Consider the following 11,791-nt stretch of genomic DNA (forward strand, 5'->3'; position numbering starts at 1 on the left):
GCCCTTTGAAATTTGGCTTCCAAACTCAATTGAAGGGGGCAGCTAGGTGGCACAGTGGATAAAGCACCGACCCTGGATTCAGGAGGACATGATACCTGAGTTCAAATCTGACTTCAGACACTTGATACTTATTAGCTGTGTGACCCTGGGCAAGTCACTTAACCCTCATTGTCCCACAAAAGCAAACAAACCAAACTTAATTGAAATTGTTCCCTCTAGTTTGTAATAATTGCTAAATCTGATGGTCTTTTATAGTTTTCTTTCTTCTCTATCTCTCTATTGCTTTTGACATGTGATAGCAACTACCACCTCCTCCTAGATGTTCTCTTTCCTTTGGGTTTTTTTTTGCAGGGCATTGGGGGTTAAGTGACTTGCCCAGGGTCACACAGCTAGTAAGTGTCAAGTGTCTGAGGCTGGATTTGAACTCAGGTCCTCCTGAATCCAGGGCCGGTGCTTTATCCACAGTGCCACCTAGCTGCCCCCCTTTGGGTTTTTATGACACTCCACATGCCAGCTTTGCTTTGTATCCTCTGAGCACTCTTTCTCAGTCTGTTTTGTTGGCTCATCATTTACATCACTGCTGATTACTGTGCATTTACTCTAAGGTTCTGTCCAGGGCCCTCTTCTCTCCTCCCTCTATTCTCTCTTTCTCTGTTCCTCTATCTCTCTTCATTTTTCTGTCTTGATCTCTCCCTCCCCTTTCTAACTACTCCTATGGGCTTAACTTTCATCTCTATCTTGCTGACACCTACTTCTCTATATCTAGCTCCAAGTTTCTCCCCTGGATTTTAGTCCTGCATCACTAATTGCCCATGGGGCATTACAAATTGTATGTCCTATAGATCTCAAACACAATATGTCTAAGACTATTTCCCCTCTCCCAGAAGTCTCCCTTCTTCAAAAGTTCCCTCATTCTGCCAAAGGCAACACCATCGGTCCGGGCTATAATCTGGACTTCTCACTCTCCCTTATCTCACATAGCCAATCAATTTCTTGCTTTTTCTACTTTCACAACATTTCTTACATCAGACCCTTTTTCTCTAATCACACATCCCTCACCTTAGCTCATGCCCTCATCACCTCTCACTTAGATTACTGTTAACAACTTCCTACCTGCCTCCAGGCTTCCAGTCACTCCCCACTCCAGCCCATCCCACACGTGGCTGCCGCACAGATATAACCATGTGACTCCCCTATTCAACCAACCCCAGTGTCTTCCCATTGACTCTAGGATCAAATAAAAACTCTTCTGTTTAGCTTTTAAAGCCCTTTACAGTCTGTCACAAATCTATCAAATCAGCCTTCCTGACCTCTATGATCCAGCCAAATTGGCCTTCCTCACCTTCTGCAGGAGGCCTTCTGCCTCCTGCCTCTGTGCTTTTGCATTTCCTATTCCCCACATCTGGAAGGTACTCCCTCCTTACCTCTCTTTCTTTAAGCTCAGGCTATAGCTTCCACATGAAATCCTTCCCAATGTTCTTGTTAGTGTCTTCTCTTCTAAGCTATCTTGGATTGTATATTTAATGCATTTTTTAATCTTTATATCACACATATTGTTCATGTGGACCTGTGGTAGAACCTTCTGAGTTTGTGCTGGTCTGGTCAGCCACAATCAGACATGCTGTATTTTGGCCCTAACTTACTGATATCATTTTGGTCCTTTCTGAGGATGGAGGACAACAACCAACCAACCAATCACACACAAATATCATATATATGTCATATATATGATTATCTGTATCTATCTATCATCTATCTACCTCTCTAATCTATCATCTATCTTTCTGTCTAGCTAGCTAGCTAGGTATCATCTATCTATCCATTTATCTGCTGTCTCCTCCATTCGAACGTAAACCCTTTATGAGTAGGGATTTTTCCATTCCTTGTACTTCTATCCCCCATTGCCTAAAACAGCTAGGTGGCTAACTAACACAAATAGATTGCCAAACCTGGAATCAGGAAGACCTTAGTTCAAATCCAGCCTCAAACATTTCCTGGCTGTATGGCCCTGGGCAAGTTACTCAATCTCTGTCTACTTCAGTTTCCTCTTCTGTGAAGTGGAGATAATACTGGAAGAATGCAACATGTAAACAAAAAAGTCAATATAAACATTTATGACAAGTATCTTCCTATGTAGCCCCACTACTCAACACTCCAGTGGGTCTCTTCTTTACTCCAGGATAAACCATAAAATACTTAATTTGGCATTTGAAGCTTTTTACCATGGCCCTTTCCTGCCTTTCTAGTCTTGTTGTTTTGTTTTGTTTCGGTGAGGCAGTTGGGGTTAAGTGACTTGCCCAGGGTCACACAGCTAGTGTCCAGTCTGAGACTGGATTTGAACTCAGGTACTCCTGACTCCAGGGCCGGTGCTCTATCCACTGTGCCACCTAGCTGCCCCCGCCTTTCTAGTCTTTATTCCTCTGGCTGTTTCTCACTGATGACATTCTGCCTTCTACCCTTGTACTAGACATCCTTTCTACCTGAAACGTTCTCCCTCCTCACATCCCTGGCTCCTACCTTCTGTGGATATCCTCTCTTAGTCCCTCTAGTCCCCGAGCTAGTGCCTTCCCTTCTGAGATTACCTTCCATCTACTCTGTATGTATTTAGTGATTTACATACCCCCCCCCCATTCTTCTAATGTGACTTTCTTGGGTGTAGAGACTGAGTTTTTTGTTGTTTTTTTGGCTTTCCTTGTATCCTCAGCACCTACCATAGTGCTGAGAACTTGGTGATTAATAAGTGCCTGGTGAAGACTGCCTGATTGGATCCATCCTGTCCTCCCCCTTCTTCGAGCCTCTGCTCATTCCATCCTCCAGAACTAGAAAGGACTCCCTTCCTCATCTCAATCTGTTAAAGTGTCTTAATTTTTCCAAGGTTCAAATCAGATGCTGCCTCTTCCTGAAGCCTCCTGTGAGGCTTCCCTACCCTAGGCAAAATGTTTTTCCCTCTCCTCAAGTGTCTCATAGCACTTTCTCTGAACCTCTTTTGTCCTTATCCCAACTTCAGAGTTAATTGTCTTCTCTTCCTCCCCCATTAAGTCTCTAAGTCTTTGCAAGCTCAGTCTATGTTGGCTAGTATAACTTTAGTGACTCGGAGCTTACCTGGCCCTTTGCCTGATCTACAATGCCTGTTACATGGAATGAATGAGTGAGTGAATGAATGAATGAGTGAGTGAATGAGCGAATGAATGAATGAATGGGTGAGTGCATGAGTGAGTGAGTGAATCTTTTTACTTCCAAGGTGAAGGCAGCCCCAGTTTGGACATCCATGTTCCAGATTGAATTTGTCTTGAAATACAATGGTTATATTATAACTCTGATACTCTTCAAAGAATGTCAGCGCTACTAAGTAGTCTTTATGCAAATTGATTGTAGCCATCCATAGTGACTGAACTGGAAGGTCTTTGGATAAAGTTTGTTAACAGTTTGGAGTAAAGACACAATGTTTCAGCCTCATTTCAAGACATCTTTAGTCTGGTTTCTTATCAGCATTATGCAGTTTCAAGAAAGATAAACTTAAATTAAATTTGTGAGTTTGTCATCCACCCAAGCAAATTACAAGCTACTTAGTGAATGAGCTCCCTAAGTTCTCAGACATTAATCCAACAAACATTTACCAAGCACCCACTGTGTGCAAGGCAGAGAGGGGTGGTCGAGTATCTGACCCAGGATCAAATCTGGTCTCTGACACAGGCTGACCATGGGTTGGGCACTTAACCTCTTAGTGTCCTGTAAACTCCTTAAGATTGCAAGATGCAGAACTTGTAGGAGTATCTTTTCTGGGGAATTTCTGACAGCAATGAAATCTGTGACAGGTCTGCTTCTCAAACACCTTCTCTCCCTCCCCTGTAATGTGCCAGGCATGGTTCTAGGTACCTCCACCCTGCCAAGGAGCTTCCATTCTTCTGTGTGTGTGTGTGTGTGTGTGTGTGTGTGTGTGTGTGTGTGTAGAGAGAGAGAGAGACAGAGACAGACAAAGACAGAGACAAAGAGAGAGAAAGAGACAGAGGGACAGAGACAAAGGGAGAGAAAGAAACAGTGACAGAAAAACAGGCACACAGAGAGACAGAGAAACAGACAGAAGAACAGACACACAGGGGGAAACAGAGAGGCAGAGACAGAGAGAACACGTCTATAGAAATTTAGCAAGATCGATACTTATCTTGTATTTCCAGGAATATAAGTCACTCATAACTAGGATGATCGGGTATGGCTTCCTATAGATGAAGCATGAAAGGACCTACCAAGAGATGGAGAGGAGGAAAGAGGGAATGCCAGGCATGAGAGATTCCTGGTGACCCAAAGGCCCATGGAAAGACGCACAATAAATGTTAATAGCTTGCAGCATATTCCCCACCCATGATGACTGCATGATATAGTAGAACAAGCACCAGCTCTGGAGAACAAGGACCTGGGTTCAAATCCCACTTCATATACTTGGTACCTGTGTGACACTGGCAAACTCGGTTTCCTCATATGTAAAATGCCACGGTTGGAGAAGTTGAACTAAATGATTTCTGAGGTTCCTTTCAGCTTTAAATCCATGATCTTATGATTCTGTGCGAGAGAATAGATATGGGATGGCATCAAGGACAGGCATGACTGCAAAAGGAGATGGATCAGTCCTGTCCTGAAAGGAAGGTCAGTCAGTCTTATTGATGGATTGAATGACCAAGAAATTTGCTACAGAGAATTCATGGGAAGATGAGGGCTCATGGGCTATGAATGAGAAGGCTCAGAGCTGATGCCCCTTGGGAAAGGTGGATCTACATCACAGAGATCCCTGAATCTCTTGAATGTCTAGAAAGGCAAATCAGCAACCTTGTAAGGTTGCTGGGGACAGTCTTTGTGATATAAGGACTGAATGGAGGCCTCCTTAGGTCAAATGTCTCCCATATACATTACTTAGAGCAAGTAAGATCAGGTCATTAGGAACTAATAACCCCATGTTTTGAAACTTTCCAAAAGACACCCTAATGTTAGTTTGAAATGAAATGAAGAGGAAACAAATCTGCTAGAGACAGTCTAATCCAACAAGGAATGTGTTTGGCAACTGTCTTCAAACTGAGTCTGTGGGTAGAGAGCTGGCTTCAGAGTCAGGAAGATCTGGGTTCAGGTACTGACTTTGGCTGTATGATCCTGGATAAGTCCCTTCATCTCTCAGTGGCCAGATAACTTTCTGGGTCTTAGAGAATCTTAGAGGCTAAGATTATAATGTTCAGGGTAGTTGCAGATCTGTATTAGAGAGGGAGTTTCTTCACTGGGACTTCTTGATATCAAAATCACAGGTCCAGAACAAAATATAAAAATTAGCTTTCAAAAGGTGCATACTCCACAGAAAAGCCCTAAGGAATACTCAGAGACCATTAGCAACCAAAAAAAAAAAAAATTAGCCAAGCAAAACCACCAACTACAATGAAAAGAACCCAGGACATGGGTTCAAATTCTGACTTTCCCTGCAAGCTTTAAATCCTGTCTTTTTTTAAAATTTTGAGCTAAGAGGAACTTTATTGTTTAATAGTATTTTTAAAATTTTATTTCCAATTACATGTAAAGATACTTTTCAACATTCATTTTTGTAAGATTTTGAATTCCAGGTCTTACCATCCGTCTGTCCTGCCTCTGTCCCTTGGATGCCCAGCACTGTCATCTGGCCTTCAGCTGTAACCTAAGGACCACTGAACCTTGCCCTGCCTCACTGCAGCTGCCTGAGAATTTTGGGGCCTTTCCATACACTCTGCAACTAAATTCTTTTCTTTTTCTTTTTCTTTTCTTTTCTTTTCTGTTTTTGTGGGACAATGAGGGTTAAGTGACTTGCCCAGGGTCACATAGCTAGTAAGTGTCAAGTGTCTGATGCTGGATTTGAACTCAGATCCTCCTGAATCCAGGGCTGGTGCTTTCTCCACTGCACGACCTAGCTGCCCCCCCCCTTTTTTCTGTTTTTTTTGTTTTGTTTTGTTTTTTGGGGGGTTTTTTGCGGGGCAATGGGGGTTAAGTGACTTGGCCAGGGTCACACAGCTGGTAAGTGTCAAGTGTCTGAGGCCGGATTTGAACTCAGCTACTCCTGAATCCAGGGCCGGTGCTTTATCCACTGTGCCACCTAGCCGCCCCCCCCCCCCTTTTTTTCTTTAATATGCAACTTGCCTATGAGTTCCTTGAGAACCAGAACTGATCCCATTTTTCGGTATGTATCCTCAGGGCTTAGCACAGTGCTTGACATATAGTAAACACAATACTTTTCCAGTCATCCACTGACTGTGTGGGAGCAAGACAAATTAAATTCTAAGGTCCCTGGAGGAAACCGAATAGGGACATGAAACAAAGAGAGATTTTTTTTTGAAGCTTTTGTTAAAAAATGTTATCCTTTCCAAATACCACCTTCCATTCCATAGAGCCTTCATTTGTTATTGAGTCACCTCACTCTTCATGACCCCATTTGGGGTTTTCTTGGCAGAGATACTGGAGTGGTTGACCATTACTTTCTCCAGCTCATTTTATAGATGAAGAAACGGAGGCAAACAGGGTGAAGTGACTTGCCCAGGGTCACACAGCTAGTAAGTGTCTGAGGTCACATTTGAACTCAGGAAGATGAGTCTTTCTAACTTGAGGCCCAGAGCTCTATGCACCATGGTGCCACCTAACACCCCCCCCCACACACACACTAAGAAATACATTTAAGCAAAACATTGACAGAGACCTGGTCTGACAGTTTATGTTTAATTCTGCACTGTGTTGTTTCCTCCATTAATAGAATGTGAGCTTCTTGGGATCAAGGATTGTCATACTTTTCTCTTTGTATCCCCAGCATAGTTCTCTGAACATAGTAGGCACTTAATAAATTCTTTCTTTCTTTCTTTCCTTCCTTCCTTCTCTCTCTATCTCTCTCTTTCTCTCTGTCTTCTTTCCTTCTTTCTTTTCCTTCCATCCTTCTTTTCCTTTTTCCCTCCCTCTCTCCCTCTCTCCCTCTCTCCCTTCCTTCCTTCCTTTCACTTGTACTCCCTTGACTTCTCTATCAGTTCTTGAATTCAAGATAAAAAATTACTTTGTTCCGACATCTTCTAGAGTTGTTTCTCTTTAAGTTGTTATATTGTATAAATTTTTCTCTTTATTCTGCTTACTTTTTTGAGCATCAGTTGAAATGTCTTTCTAAAGTTTTCTGGATTACTCAATTTGTTCTTTTTTTCTTTTTTTAAGTGAGGCAATTGAGGTTAAGTGACTTGCCCTGGGTCACACAGCTAGTAAGTGTTAAGTGTCTGAGGCTGGATTTGAACTCAGGTACTCCTGACTCCAGGGCCGGTGCTCTATCCACTGTGCCATCTAGCTGCCCCTAACATTTTGTTTTGTTTTTTGGTGGGGTAATGTAGGGTAAGTGACTTGCCCAAGGTCACACAGCTAGTAAGTATCAAGTGTCTGGCATCGGACTTGAACTCAGGTCCTCCTGAATCCAGAGCCTATGCTTTACCCACTGTGCCACCTAGCTGCCTCAATTTGTTCTTTAAGACAGTACATCAATAGTCCCTGGAAAGATGATGTGGCACAGAGGTTAGGGAGTCAGCTTTTAGTCAAGGAGACTTCCTTCCATTCCTGCCAGACATGGATGGCTGGTGTGTCCCTGGGCAAGCCATTGTACCCGCCTCTCAGGCTTCTCACAACTCTTAAAGACTTGGAGTTGTAGAAGAGTGTTAGCAGCTTGAATTAATAGGGGAGGAAAGAGAGGGAATAAACATATAGTGGCTACTCTGTATCGGATCCTGTTTGAAGTTCTTGTTTCCAATTATTATCTCATTTGATCCTCACAACAACCTTGGGATATAGATGTTATTATTATCTCCATGTTTCAATTGAGGAAATTTAAGCAAATGGAGATTAAGTAATGCCCAGGGTCATGCATCCAGTAAGTATCTGAGGTCAGATTTATACCGTCAACCTGAAGACTGCCAATATAACAAAAATTATGATCTTTACTTGGGTCAAGGAGTAGCAAACAGGATTCCAAGCAGAATCAAATGCTGGGGAGCCCACATTGGGGGATGGAGTAGGGTTCTCATAAAGTATTTGGCCAAAGGGAGAGAGGCTGCTGGTGTACTGGGTTTGGGATATTGTACTGTAAATTGTTTTGCATAGCAACTGAAAGTCCATAGAGAAAGCTTCTGAATCTTGGAGGGGAAAGCTTAGGACATTTACAAAAAAGTCAGAGGCTGGGTATGATAATGCCTGGTCAGCCTCAAGTAATTAATGGATCTGGGAATGGGGACTATGTCTACTTCAGTCAGCTGTATTTGACAGAACTAAGGTCTTCCTGATTCCAGGCCCAGAAATCTATCCACTGTACCATCAGCTTCTTCATTAACTAGGAAAGTTTCTTTTTCAAGATTTCCCTATCTAGATGAATTCAAAGGTCTAGACAATATGCAAGTGTATGTGTATGTGTATGTGTATGTGTATGTGTATGTGTATGTGTATGTGTATGTGTATGTGTATGTGTATGTGTATGTGTATGTGTATGTGCATGTGCATGTGCATGTGTATGTACATGTGTATGTGTGTATGCATATTTCTGTGCATATGTATATGCATGCATGCATGCATGTATGTATATCTACTGAGAACAGCTAGATGGCAGAATAGATAGATCACTGGGTTTGTACTCAGGAAGAATTGAATTCAAATATGACTTAAGACACTTACCAGTTGTGTGACCCTGGGCAAATAATTTCACTTCTTTGCCTCAGTTTCCTTTTATATAAAATGGGGGTAATAATAGCATCCACCTCCCAGGGTTGTTGTGAAGAACAAATAAGATATTTATAAAGTGCTTAATTAACATAGTGTCTGGCACATAGTAGGTATTATTATATAAACATTAGCTATTATTATGCGTATGGATATGTGGATATATGCACATGCATATGTCTTCCATTCCATTCACGTACTAGAATTTGTTCTGCCACTCCCCACTGTAAGGCACCCACCTTCCAGCTTTTTGCCTCTTCAAAGAGAGTGCTCTGAATATTTTATTATAAATAGCACCTTTCTTTTGGTTTCTCTAGCTCTGCTTTCAAGGAATCAATTTCAAGGAAAATGCTGACCCATTCAGGATAAGCTCATCACTTGAAATCTCATCATCATGTGACTAATTTAGCCTTGGATACTTGTGCCCTTCCCACTTCCCTCAGGCTCCTCTTTCCTCTCGTTTGAGGGCTCTAAATTCCTCCCAAAGCTTTCCTCTAAATTGTTGTTCAGGGTTTTCAGTCATGGCCAACTCTACTTTCATTGGAAATATCTGATGCAAATCTAAGTGGACAGTTTCCTTTTTTATCCTAGCTGCATTGAACCAATAACAGATTCCTTTCTACCCTCCCCACCACACCTAGTACTTGACAAAGTCCTGGGCCCTAGGTTACCTATGACTCAGTCAATAAACATTTATTTAGCTAAGTGGAACTGAGGAGTCAAAAAGAGATGATGGCTAGTCCCTTCCCTCAAGGAGTTTATAATCCAATGGAAGAGACAACAGGAAAACAGATATATACAAAGCAAGCAATATACAAGACAAATAGACCCTGGGGTTAAGAGGGGCTGGGAATTTGGCATTTTAGAGCAGATGACCTAGAAGATCTCACCCAACTTTTAGGAAGCAGGTAGGTTCTTAATAAACTTTGAATCACACTGGAGAAGCCACACAGGGTTGGAGCTGGAGATAGGGGACTTATTCTGCTACTTACCACATGGATCACCTTGCTCAAGTCACTCCCACTCCTTTTCTCTTTTGGAAAACAAGAAATTTTGATGAAGATCTCTAGAGGGAGGTGGGCATGGAGCCATGGCTCCAGAGGCAGAGGATCTGGGTTCAAATTTTATCACTGACATTTAGCACTGTGTGCCTTAGGGCATATGTTCCTCAGTCCTTCATCTGTAAAACTGCATAAATGGTATTGGGTGTGGGGGGTAAAGGTGTTAAATATCATAGCCTCAAAAGCATCCTGGTTACAAGGAAGGAGCACTAGCATTGGCTGAGCCAGCCTGGGTTCAAAGGCTGCCTCTGACCCTACTTGAGTGACCTTGGCCAAGTTATTGAACTTCCCTGGGCCTGAGTTGCCTCATCTGGAAAAGGAAGGGCTTGGCAAAGAGATCATAAAAAAGGGAAAAGGACCCACATGTACAAAAACATTTCTAGCTGCTCTTTTTGTGGTAGCAAGGAATTGGAAATTGAAGGGTTGCCCATCAGCTGGGGAATGGCTGAACAAGTTGTGGTATATGAATGTAATGGAATACTATTGTGCTGTAAGAAACGATGAGCAGGAGGAGTTCAGAGAAACCTGGAAGGACTTGCATGAACTGATGATGAGTGAGATGAGCAGAACCAGGAGAACATTGTACACAGTATCAACAACATTGTGTGTTGATTAACTCTGATAGACTTGATTCTTCTCAGCAATACAATGGTCCAATATAGCTCCAAAGGACTCATGATGGAAAATGCTCTCCACATCCAGAAAAAAAAAAAAAAAGAACTGTTGAATCTGGATGCAGATCGAACCATACTATTTCTATTGTTTTTGTTGTTGTTGTTTTTGAGATTTTTCCTTTTTGCTCTTATTCTTCTCTCATTACATGACTAATGCAGAAATATGTTTAATGTGATTGTACATCTATAACCTATATCAGATTACTTGCTGTCTTGGGGAGGAGGGAGGGAGGGGAGGGATGGAGAACAATTTGAAACTAGAAATCTTATAAAAACAAATGTTGAAAATTATTTCTAAATGTAACTGGAAAATAATAAAATATTTATATGGAAAAAACAAAAACAAACCAAAAAAATGAAGGACTTGGGTTAGTTGGCCTCTGAGGTCCCTTCCAGCTTTAATAATAAAATAGCATTTGTAAGACACTTTACATTTTGCAAAGCACTTTACATACATTACAGGCAGGTAGAGGGCATGAGTGGAGGACTGGATTTAGAATAAGGAAGACCTGAGTTCAAGTGCTGTCAAAGCCACTTACAAGCTGTGTGATACTGGGCAAGTCACTTAAGCTCTGTTTCTCATCTGTAAAATGGGGATAATGATAGCACCTACCTTGGAGGGTTGTTTTGAGAATCAAATGAAAGAATTGTAAAGCACTTACACATACAGTAAGCACTATAAAATGGTAACTCACTGTTAACATGTCAAATGCTTTGGAAACCTTAAATGCTACATAAATTCTAGCTATTCTGTCACCTCATTTGTGATCTGAGTCAGGAGGGTTAGTTTTTAGTGTTTCATGGACTCTTTGGAAGGCTGGTGGGGTCTATGGACTCTTCAGAATAATGTTTTACATCCATAACATGAAATAGAATCACAAAGGAAACTATATTGGAGTAAATGTGGGAGTCTGGGGAGCCAAGGTTAGGAATCCCTGATCTGGAGCATAGGATCCTTTCTAGATCATAGGTGGCTCAGTGGTTAGAGTTCTGGATCCGTCCAAACCTTATCTCAGATGCTAATTATCCCCCCACCCCCAGCTCTGCAAGTCCCAACCTCTCCCTCAGTTTCCTCATCTCTAAAATGGGGATAATACTAGTAAATACCTCCCAGAGTTGTGAGACTATAGTGAGTTAATGCCTGTAAAGCGCTTTGCAAAGCTGAAAGCACTATGTGATACCTAGGTTGGATCCGACGTGTCCCCTGACCCTCTAACAGATGTATCCACAGTGCCCAGACTCAAACTAACGCGATGCCGCCCGACCGCTCAATTTGTCTCTTACGAGAAACTACAGGACCAGGTTGGTGGGCGGGGCCGAGGC

The sequence above is a fragment of the Dromiciops gliroides genome, chromosome 2 (genome assembly GCF_019393635.1).
Source record: "Dromiciops gliroides isolate mDroGli1 chromosome 2, mDroGli1.pri, whole genome shotgun sequence".
Lineage (NCBI taxonomy): Eukaryota > Metazoa > Chordata > Mammalia > Microbiotheria > Microbiotheriidae > Dromiciops > Dromiciops gliroides.